Below are 11,373 nucleotides of genomic sequence, written 5' to 3' on the forward strand. Positions count from 1 at the left end.
GAAAATACAACAGTTAATTTATACTCCATTATCTGCTGAGATGATATTGCTGGGTATACTACCTATTACTGTTCCATACAGGGATCTTGTTTTTATTATGCTGTCTTGTGATAGATTGATTATTGCTAGGGCATGGATTTCGGAACAACCACCTGAGGTAAAGGATTGGTGGTTTTTGGTGAATGAAATACAAGATATGGAATTCGCTTTAGCTAGAACTAGAGGTGACCGGCCATTAAAGAAAATAGATAAAATGGTTTTTTTTCTCCTAGGTATGATTTGAGGCGAAAAGATTTGATATTTATGTTCATATCGGAGCTACCTACACTGTTTTCTCTGACTGTATGCTTTTATTTTTCAATGTCTGTACTTTTTTTTTGTCTCTTGTGTTTTCTCTATTGCTTGTGCCATCAATAAAATATTGAAAAAAAAGGAGTATGCATGTAATAGAATAAGCATAGTAATGTAATAGAGTAGACAAAGCAATGTAATAGAGTAGGCACAGTAATGTAATAGAGTAGGCATTGCAATGTAATAGAGTAGACATGGCAATGTAATAGAGTAGGCAGTGTAATGTAATAGAAAAAGCATAGTAATGTAATAGAATAAACATAGTAATGTAATATTGTAGACATGGCAATGTAATAGAGTATGCATAGTAATTTAATAGAGTAGGCATGGCAATGTAATAGAGTAGGCATAGTATTGTAATAGTGTAGGCATGGCAATGTAATAGAGTAGGCAGAGTAATGTAATAGAGTAGACATGGCAATGTAATAGAGTAGGCAGAGTAATGTAATAGAGAAGGCAGAGCAATGTAATAGAATAAGCTTAGTAATGTAACAGAGTAGGCATATTAATGTAATAGAGTAGGCAGAGTAATGTAATAGAGTAGGCAGAGTAATGTAATAGAGTATGCATAGTAATGTAATAGAGTACGCATAGTAATGTAATAGAGTAGACATTGCAATGTAATAGCGTAAGCAGAGTAATGTAATAGAGTAGGCATAGTAATGTAATAGAGTAGACAAGGCAATGTAATAGAGTAGACAGAGTAATGTAATAGAGTACGCATAGTAATGTAATATAGTAGGCAGAGTAATGTAATAGAGTAGGCATAGTAATGTAATAGAGTAGACATGGCAATGTAATAAAGTACGCATAGTAATGTAATAGAGTAGACATTGCAATGTTATAGAGTAGGCAGTGTAATGTAATAGAGTAGGCATAGTAATGTAATAGAGAAGGCAGAGTAATGTAATAGAATAAGCATAGTAATATAATAGAGTAGGCATAGTAAGGTAATAAAGAATGCATAGTAATGTAACAGAGTAAGCATAGAAATGTAATGAAGCACGCATAGTAATGTAATGGAGTAGGCATAGTAATGTAATAGCGTAGGCATAGTAATGTGATAGAGAAGGCAGAGTAATGTAATAGAATGAGCATAGTAATGTAATAGAGTATGCATAGTAATGTAATAGAGAAGGCAGAGTAATGTAATAGAATAAGCATAGTAATGTAATAGAGTATGCATAGTAATGTAATAGAGAAGGCAGAGTAATGTAATAGAATAAGCATAGTAATGAAATAGAGTAGGCATAGTAATGTAATAAAGTATGCATAGTAATGTGATAGAATAAGCATAGTAGTGTAATAGAGTAGACATGGCAATGTAATAGAGTACGCATAGTAATGTAATAGCGTAGAGAAAGCAATGTAATAGAGTAGGCAGAGTAATGTAATAGAGTAGGCATAGTAATGTAATAGAGTAGACATGGCAATTTAATAGAGGAGGCAGTGTAATGTAATAGAGAAAGCATAGTAATGTAATAGAATAAGCATAGTAATGTAATATTGTAGACATATCAATGTAATAGAGTATGCATAGTAATGTAATAGAGTAGGCATGGTAATGTAATAGAGTAGGCATAGTAATGTCATAGAGTAGACATGGCAATGTAGTAGAGTAGGCAGAGTAATGTAATAGAGTAGACATGGCAATTTAATAGAGGAGGCAGTGTAATGTAATAGAGAAAGCATAGTAATGTAATAGAATAAGCATAGTAATGTAATATTGTAGACATATCAATGTAATAGAGTATGCATAGTAATGTAATAGAGTAGGCATGGTAATGTAATAGAGTAGGCATAGTAATGTCATAGAGTAGACATGGCAATGTAGTAGAGTAGGCAGAGTAATGTAATAGAGTAGACATGGCAATGTAATAGAGTGGACAGAGTAATATAATAGAGGAGGCAGAGCAATGTAATAGAATAAGCTTAGTAATGTAACAGAGTAGGCATATTAATGTAATAGAGTAGGCAGAGTAATGTAATAGAGAATGCATAGTAATGTACTAGAGTAGACATGTCAATGTAATAGAGTAGGCAGAGTAATGTTATAGAGTAGGCAGAGTAATGTAATAGAGTACGCACAGTAATGTAATAGAGTACGCATAGTAATGTAATAGAGTAGACATGGCAATGTAATAGCGTGGGCAGAGTAACGTAATAGAGTAGGCATAGTAATGTAATAGAATGAGCATAGTAATGTAATAGAGTAGACATGGCAATGTAATAGAGTAAAGGACGTTGGGTTTCGTGTGGTACTCGGTGGGTATATTTCAATAATCCTCCTATTCAATTGTAAATTCAATTTGGGTGCTGACGGGTTACCCCCTCTGGCCGCTGGGGGTTGAACATAAACTATAATGTGGACTGCATTGGCAAGAACTGACAATGCAGCCCGTAGCACTCCTTCGTGGAACTAAACAGTTTCCTGTAGTGATCCCAGGAATTCCTCTAATAACTGGAACTCTCAATTCATCATTCAGTTATTCAATTTTGTATTCATATACTCCTCCAAGTATATGAATAAAAAATTGTCAGTTCTTGCCAATGCAATCCACAGTATAATGTAATAGAGTAGACAGAGTAATGTAATAGAGTACGCATAGTAATGTAATAGAGTAGGCAGAGTAATGTAATAGAGTACGCATAGCAATGTAATAGAGTAGGCACAATAATGTAATGGAGTAGGCAGAGTAATGTAATAGAGTAGGCATAGTAATGTAATAGAGTAGACATTGCCTTTATAAATAAAATAAATAAATGTAATAAAGTACACATAGTAATGTTTTAGAGTAAACACTGCAATGTAATAGAGTAGGCAGAGTAATGTAATAGAGTAGGCATAGTAATGTAATAGAGTAGACATGGCTATATAATAGAGTAGGCAGAGTAATGTAATAGAGTACGCATAGTAATGTTATAGAGTAGACTTTGCAATGTAATAGAGTAGGCAGAGTAATGTAATAGAGTAGGCATAGTAATGTAATAGAGTAGACATGGCTATATAATTGAGTGGGCAGTGTAATGTAATAAAGAAGGCAGAGTAATGTAATAAAATAGGCATAGTAATGTAATAGAGTAGACATGGCAATGTAATAGAGTAGGCAGAGTAATGTAATAGAATAAGCATAGTAATTTAATAAAGTAGGCGTATTATTGTACTAGAGTAGGCAGAGTAATGTAATATAGTAGGCAGAGTAATGTAATAGAGTAGGCAGAGTAATGTAATAGAGTAGGCAGAGTAATGTAATAGAGTAGGCATATTATTGTACTATAGTAGGCAGAGTAATGCAATATAGTAGGCAGAGTAATGTAACAGAGTAGGCATATTATTGTACTAGAGTAGGCAGAGTAATGTAGTATAGTAGGCAGAGTAATGTAATAGAGTAGGAATATTATTGTACTAGAGTAGGCAGAGTAATGTAGTATAGTTGGCAGAGTAATGTAATAGAGTAGGCAGAGTAATGTAATAGAGTAGGCATATTATTGTACTAGAGTAGGCAGAGTAATGTAGTATAGTTGGCAGAGTAATGTAATAGAGTAGGCAGAGTAATGTAATAGAGTAGGCAGAGTAACGTAATAGAGTAGGCAGAGTAATGTAATAAATTAGGCATAGCAATGTAATAGAGTAGTGCAATACTACACATCTTTCTCTGGGACCCTTTTCAAGAGACACAGACTGCCCTGAGAACGCAGTCGCCCAGTTCATACAAGCCCAGACAGTTCAAAACATCTTTCGACAACAATCTGTGCTGCACAAAAGACACATTTCTGGGAGTGGCACATGGGCCTCGGATCTATGACACGCAGTGTCAGTGATCCAAATGGAGAGATCCACCAAACAGATACAATTCAATGAATTCACTTATTCTGATTGCTTTTGAATAAATAAATAACCCCAACTCGTCTAACACAAGGATGGGGGTGAATATTGTTTCTGAAGAAAGGGAGAAGTATATATAACTTTATAAATTAATATCACACACAAAGAAAATATAATTAGACTTAGGTTTTTTTAAATTAGAAAATCAACAATATAAACACATTTTATGCACATATAGTTGAATGGGTGCTCAAAAAGAGTTCTTGTGTCTGGAATATAAGCAAGGAAAAGAAAGGAAAGAGACCTATTACATATATTGTATTCTTTACAAAATAGCCCATCCGCTATTCCTATTATAGAGCATAAGTATGATCTCTTTAGAGAGGGGTAATGGTATCATTCATAGTTGTACTAACAAAGAATTGAAGAAGGACTTGCACAGCGTAGTGAATCCAAAAGTTAGTTGCTTATTGATGGTCTGTGGTGAGCTACCAGAGATGACGCTGTCTGTGCCAATCAGCGTGAGCAGTAAAGACTAATACACAGCTCCCTCCACTTGGAGGAAGACTCCCAGGTGCTCTGCACTCAAATGACAATGAAGTCTAACAGTTCAAACGAGTTAATGAAAAAGTTAAATCCACAAGTTAGAAAGGTTGCTCCAGTTTTTTAATCCATACTCATTAGTTTCATGAATGGTTAAAGATTGCTTGAAAAGCAGATTCAATGAACACATGGTTAACGTCTCGTTTCCACGTTGTAGCGCATTTGGTTCAAGCGCAGTTCTGCACGTCACAGACTGACCTTTACTTTGTTTTAATTGATATCACTTCCTTGTTTTCTGTATGGGTTAAGGTTCTTGAGTATCACGACCCATTTCAGTTAATACAAGTGCACCGCATGGTACATTTTCAGCGATTGTTTAGTAGTCGATTTATGTGTATGAACCTGTCAGTGACAGCATGATGTTTTCCTTTATGTTTGTATAGCATTCCCCTGAGGAAGGGCTAGGTATCAGCCCGAAATGCATTGGGATTGGGAGTGTTTTTTTTTTTTTTTTAATTTTTTGAAAACCTTTATTGCGCAGTATCGTATGACAAATACGGGCCTACAACCATCCGGCCGGCCACGACATTTTCATGCGCATTGTAGTAAGCTATACTTCAACTCAGTAGCACATCGGTACAAAGAATAATCAACCTAAGTTACACTGGATTTCTACGTACTACCGAGAAACAGGAGAATTGAAGGTTCATTTTTAAAATTTTTAGTTAAAATATGTAGGAAAGTATAAGAACTAAGAAGGATCAGAGTACATACAATCCCGAAGACAGGAATGGGCAACGTCTACCAAATGAACTCCAACAAGCAGAGAAACTCAATCAAAATGGCGGCATAAGAATAGAACAAAAGGATAAACAGTCACAAAATACGTTGCATGCCGGCCGTTACCCACCTAACACCAGTCCATCCCACTGAAGGAAGAAACGAGAAAAGAAAAGGTTGAGAACAGAAAGAAAAATAAGGCCCACAGAAACGAACACGGACAAAATAAAACCCCCCACCCTACACGCATGCAGAGGCTATGGCCTACCCCCCCCCTAGCAGTGTGTCTGTCGCCCAATAACGAGTACCCGAAATATAGAAGCAGAAATAAGGAAGAAAAGAAAAGGATCATATTGAACCGGAGGAGGGCCAAACGTATATACCCCAAAACAATCAGCATAAGCATTCTCGGCCGCCATCCCCGGAGCCCCAGACCGATATAGAATCAACGTTCAACTCCCCCGATTGTTAATCATAGTCCCAGCAGTGCAAGCGTCAGCAATCAAAAAAGGAAAAATATCTTCAACCTTGCCCCCTACGGTCCGGTGTGTCAACAAGGTCCGGCTGTACAGTGGGCATCGTGGACGGAGGGAGCAGACGGGATGAAGCCAGCAGATTAGGGCATCGTCCACCAAAGTCTGTCCAATTCGAAGCCATGCGTGCTACGTTAACACAAAAAGAAACAACACATAACAATAATCCTCCCAGATCGGCCGGCCAGAGTAGTAGTATCAGTTCCAGGAGAAGATAGTGAGCCCCGCCAACAGACCACAAAGGAGCTGCCGGACATGGTGTCCGGAGACGATTCCCCAGCCACCGCATAAGTCCACGAACACCAGAGCATTCCCTAACTAAGACAGTCGATATCTCGGCAGAATCAGGATCTTGTAACTTCAATGCCGCCGTGTACATCTGAGCAGAGGCCCCACAGCAGTCGGTTGTAGGGTGTGGCGCAGTGTCCCGCACTCAAAAGCAAACTTGGCCAGTCGAGGGCATATCAAAGGAAATGGCGTCCATTCGGCCCCCCAGCTCCCGGGCATTATCACGCAAGACAGCTTTCAATGCACTCAGAGCGCCCAGGACATCGCCAATCCGTAGTGGTGTCTCAGGAAAAGGGAATTCAGCAGCTCCCCGTACCCCAGGCACACCGACATGGGCCAGTTCTCGAGGCTGGCCACCGACATCCCCAGTGGACAGCCGATCATCTCGTCGCCGCTCCGCACAGTAGAGCTGGGCCGGGGGCACAGGGGCAACACACTCCATCCCAGCACCCACACGAGTCCAGTATAGTGACGGCGATCGCTCGCACCCTCGGGAGCAGCCCGGGGTAGTCAGCTTCATATGCCTAGTATTCAATACAAAATGGCACCCACTGCAGCGCTGGGAATCGAGAAAGCTGGAGAAGTCGCCCACGAGCTGGGGAGAGGTTACATTGTAGCACTCACAGCCGCGTTGTCTTCCGAGCGTGAAGATGTGCAGAGCAGACGGGATCACTGCAGCGGAAAGCACAGTGCAGCCGCTACTATCCGTCGGCCGGCTCCGATCTATGTGAAGTGACCGCTGGTGTTGTAATCAGGGCTGGCCGTCTCAACGGAAGAAAGACTCGGTCGCCGCCATGGAGCACAAAGGAGGAAGCAAGGACGCCGCTTCGCTTCCACCGCTGTGAGCGCACTGGGAAGCACAGCGTTGAAATCAGAATCGCCTCCCGGATCCGATAAGTCGGTAGAAGATCAGGATGGCTTGCAGGATAAATAGCAACACGGGAGGAAAGCGAAAGGATCGGCGGAGCCGAGGGTTCAGGTGGCCATCATGGTTGCAGGCTAGGCTCCTCCTCCCCGGGATTGGGACTGTTAACGTTGGATGATACCTTTCATGGATTATGTTCATTGAATCTGCTTTTCAAGCAATCTTTAACCACTCATGAAACTAATGAGTATGGATTAAAAAACTGGAGCAACCTTTCTAATTTGTGGATTTAACTTTTTCATTAACTCGTTTGAACTGTTAGACTTCATTGTCATTTGAGTGCAGAGCACCTGGGAGTCTTCCTCCAAGTGGAGGGAGCTGTGTATTAATCATTCATAGTTGCCCATTTGTAGAACAACTATACAATCCAGGCTGTACAGGATGTGACGGGGCTATTTCTGTCCAGGACATACTTTGTTGCAGATGGAGAGCCCAGGTGGACTAACTAATTAAGAGGCCTCCGTCCACACCACTAACAAATATATTTCAACTGCACAGGTTCACATGGACCTATATTTAACTCTTTCTTCAAGGCCGGCTGTTTACACTCAATATAAAGTCAAGATTAAATCCCCTGGAGATGAGGACCGGGCCGGACTGGGAACGGAAGCCGGACCTGGCAAGCTGCTCGGCCAACCCCAGGGGAGCGAGGAGGAAGACCGAGCTGTTTGCTAGGAGCGGTTTCGGACGATTTTGTTACAGGGGGTCGAAATTTCCGGCACCGGGATAAAAACGGCCCCCAGGGGCCCAAAGCCGGGCCCCACCCTGGCAGCCCACCGGGGAAACGCCCAGTGCCCACTCTGGCCCTGGATGAGAAGCCGCCTGGCCTTCCTCACTCATATGATTAATTCTACAGTTTCTCCACTGGATGATGCTTCCAGGTTGTTCCCAATCTAATTATTTACCCAGTCCTGATGAAGACCCGCTGCTGAGTCTAAGACTGGCCGTCCCCCACCCCTTGCTGGGTCGAAACGTCTATTTCCTTTGTTTTCCTTGTTTATAATCCACGCACAAGAACTCTTTTTTAAGCACCCCATTCACAGATCTTTTTGGAGCAACCATATGTGTATATAATGCACTTATGTTGTTTATTTGGAAATACAAAAAACATACACACTGGCATATGACATGGGATGGCTCTGACTGCCCGCCACACGGGGTTCTAATCAGCCCACGTCACTATCACCCTGAACTTAATGGTCCATGGGCTGGTCGTCACCAACCCTTGGAGGGCAGTCCGCCCCTGCCCGGAGTTGTTGTGACCCTAAACACACAGAGTCTTGGTCATGGACTGTTATCTTTACCCCCCTACCAGTCACATCCCCTTTGACTAAGTTGTTGTGAACCTAAACACACTGGGCCGGCTGTCACCCCCCCTGCAGGGCAGTGCACATCTGTTCATGTTGCTTTGGCCCTAAACTGGCCATGAACTGTTGTCACCGCCCCCTCCAGGCCTGCCTGCCTCTGCCTCCAGGTATTCTGACCCCTAAACATTGCGTCATGGCCATGAATTGTTGTCACCGAACCCTGCAGGCCTGCCCGCCTCTGCCTCCAGGTATTGTGACCCCTAAACATTGTGTCATGGTCAAGAACTGTTGTCACCAGCCTTTGCAGGCCTGCCCACCTCTTCCTCCAGATATTGGGGCCCCTCAAAACACTACATCATGGGACTGGATTTTTGTCATTGCCTCTCCCGGCCTGCCCGCCCCTGCCTCCAGATGTTGGGACTCCTAAATATTGCATCATGGCCAAGGACTGTTGACACCGACCCCTGCAGGCCTGCCCACGTCTTCCTCCAGATAGTGGGGCTCCTCAAACCACTACGTCATGGGAATGGATTTTTGTCACTGCCTCTCCCGGCCTGTCTGCCTCTGCCTCCAGATGTTCGGACCCCTAAATACACTGCATCATGGGCATGAACTGTTAACACCGCCCCCTGCAGGCCTGCCCGTCTCTGCCTCCAGATGTTGGGACACCTAAACACACTACATCATGGGCATGGGCTGTTAACACCGCCACCTGCAGGCCTGCCAACCTCTGCCTCAAGATATTGGGACCCCTAAACACACTACATCATGGGCATGGGCTGTTAACACCGCCACCTGCAGGCCTGCTATTTGCCATTGGCTGTTTTCATTGTGATGAATTAAAGAATAAATGGAATGAAGATTTTCAAACTTTAAGGACACTGATTTGTTCTTCTTGTCTCAAACAATTGATTGTAATTCTAAACTTAGACTGGATAGTATGATGTATGCTTAAAACGTTTGTGACTATCAGGTCATTTTTCTATTACTGCAATCTAGGATGGTGCACGCCTGACCCAGTTCTTTGGATATGTACATGTTGAGTTGCTTCCTCAACATTTAGTCACTCCTGGTAGTGAGAGACGTGGGTTTTTGTTGCACTCCGCTAGTATCATTACACTAGTTCTGTATTGTTGTCCTACAATTAGTTCTTATTTATTTAGTTTTAGTGATAGTGCGGACATTCCTCGTAGAGGAACACCACTACATTTCTTCTTTTCTCTTTTGTCAATTTCGTTATCCATAGGACAAAAGTTGGTTATTGTTGTCATAAAATGGGGGCATGCTTGAAAAGCGCCTTGATTTGGGGGCATGTGATTTCACCTTTTTTATAAAGTTTGGTCCCTGAGTTGAAAGTAACAGGGTGAGGTTCTTTTAAATAAATAAACAGGACTAGAAGTAAAAAGACGATGTGTGTTGCCGAAATGCTTTTTGACCCCAATCTAGGATGGCGACCATGTTCGTGAAAGAATAGGCTAACTAGCAAGGTTGGTCGCGTTGAATTTCCCAATCTAAGATGGCGGAGTGAATCTCGCGTGATTACGCGAGGGACCGCGTTAGTTGAAGTATATCTGAAGCAGCGTGTAGTGATGGCATGTTCCTTTAATTGGAATGTTATATATGTAATTGGAATGTTTGGATGCTGGGCAACAGTAACTGGTGGATCTTGTGTATTCTTGATGTACCTTTACTGGAGCTGCATGCATTTCTTCTCTCTCTTGATTAAATACTTGTTCCTGCCTACAACTACTCTATGTTTCCTGTTTCCACGTCTTATTGAGGTCACTACACGGCGCGTGTGAATGCGCAAAGGAGGAGACAACACGCTCCATGATGCCTGGGCGGTAAGAAGTAAAGGAGACCTGGGTGTGGGGTCCGCTACTATGCAGGTTAGTCTCCAGCGAGTTGTTGAATGGAGACTCGGAGTGCGGGTGATAGTCAGCATCGTAAGGAGACGCGGCAAATACGAAGTATGGCACTTTGTTGTATAAACGAACCCTGGAGCTCAGGAAGGAAGAAATGTGATTGTTAACAAATAATAGCGGTGTTTACCAGTGGTTTATTTATGGCGGTTTTGTTGTGTAGAAAATAATGAGGCAACACACAGAGGACATACCAGTCTAAATATATGATAGTGGTATATTATAAAGGGCTTTAAATCAACAGAAAGAGTTAGGGAGACGAAGTATGGTGGCAGGCAGGGTGTGGGAGATCCGCTGTAGCCACACTCGTGTATTTTGTTTAACAGCCTATTACCTGCTTTTTAGATTCATGTAACGACTGCAGTGCTGAATCGTTAAGAAGGACTCGCATGAGGAGCCTGTTCATTGTTTCGTGAACCTCTAAGCCGGTAGGCGACACGGTGGCCAATAGAGGGTAAATATGTCCATCAGAGTACATATGGTATAGTGAAAGTATGAAAAAAGGGGGTGTATATCAAAATACTTATACAATGTGTCTGTTCTTATACTTGTTGACAGTTTTTTAGATCGACGTGTCCAATCTAGGTGCTGTGGCGAAAAGCTTGGCCCTGAAGAATCTGCCCAAAATATATGAAGCAGAGAAACATGTTGGCATTTTGCAGTGGTATGTATGTATAGAATCCTACTGTGCTTTTATTTTTGATTGGGTTCACTTTGAAAAAAATAAAGTTGTTGTGAGTTGAGTGAATCCCCTCAATTTTAATCACTTATTGCCACACTGTGGAGTGTGATTTTTTGTCACTTGACTGCACGCACTTGTACACATTTACATTTTATTTTGGACACTTTTTCTTTGGGCAAAATAACCGCCAATGATGATAAAAATGGGCTTATCTGG

The sequence above is a fragment of the Lissotriton vulgaris genome, chromosome 9, assembly GCF_964263255.1.
Source record: "Lissotriton vulgaris chromosome 9, aLisVul1.2, whole genome shotgun sequence".
In the NCBI taxonomy this organism is placed as follows: domain Eukaryota; kingdom Metazoa; phylum Chordata; class Amphibia; order Caudata; family Salamandridae; genus Lissotriton; species Lissotriton vulgaris.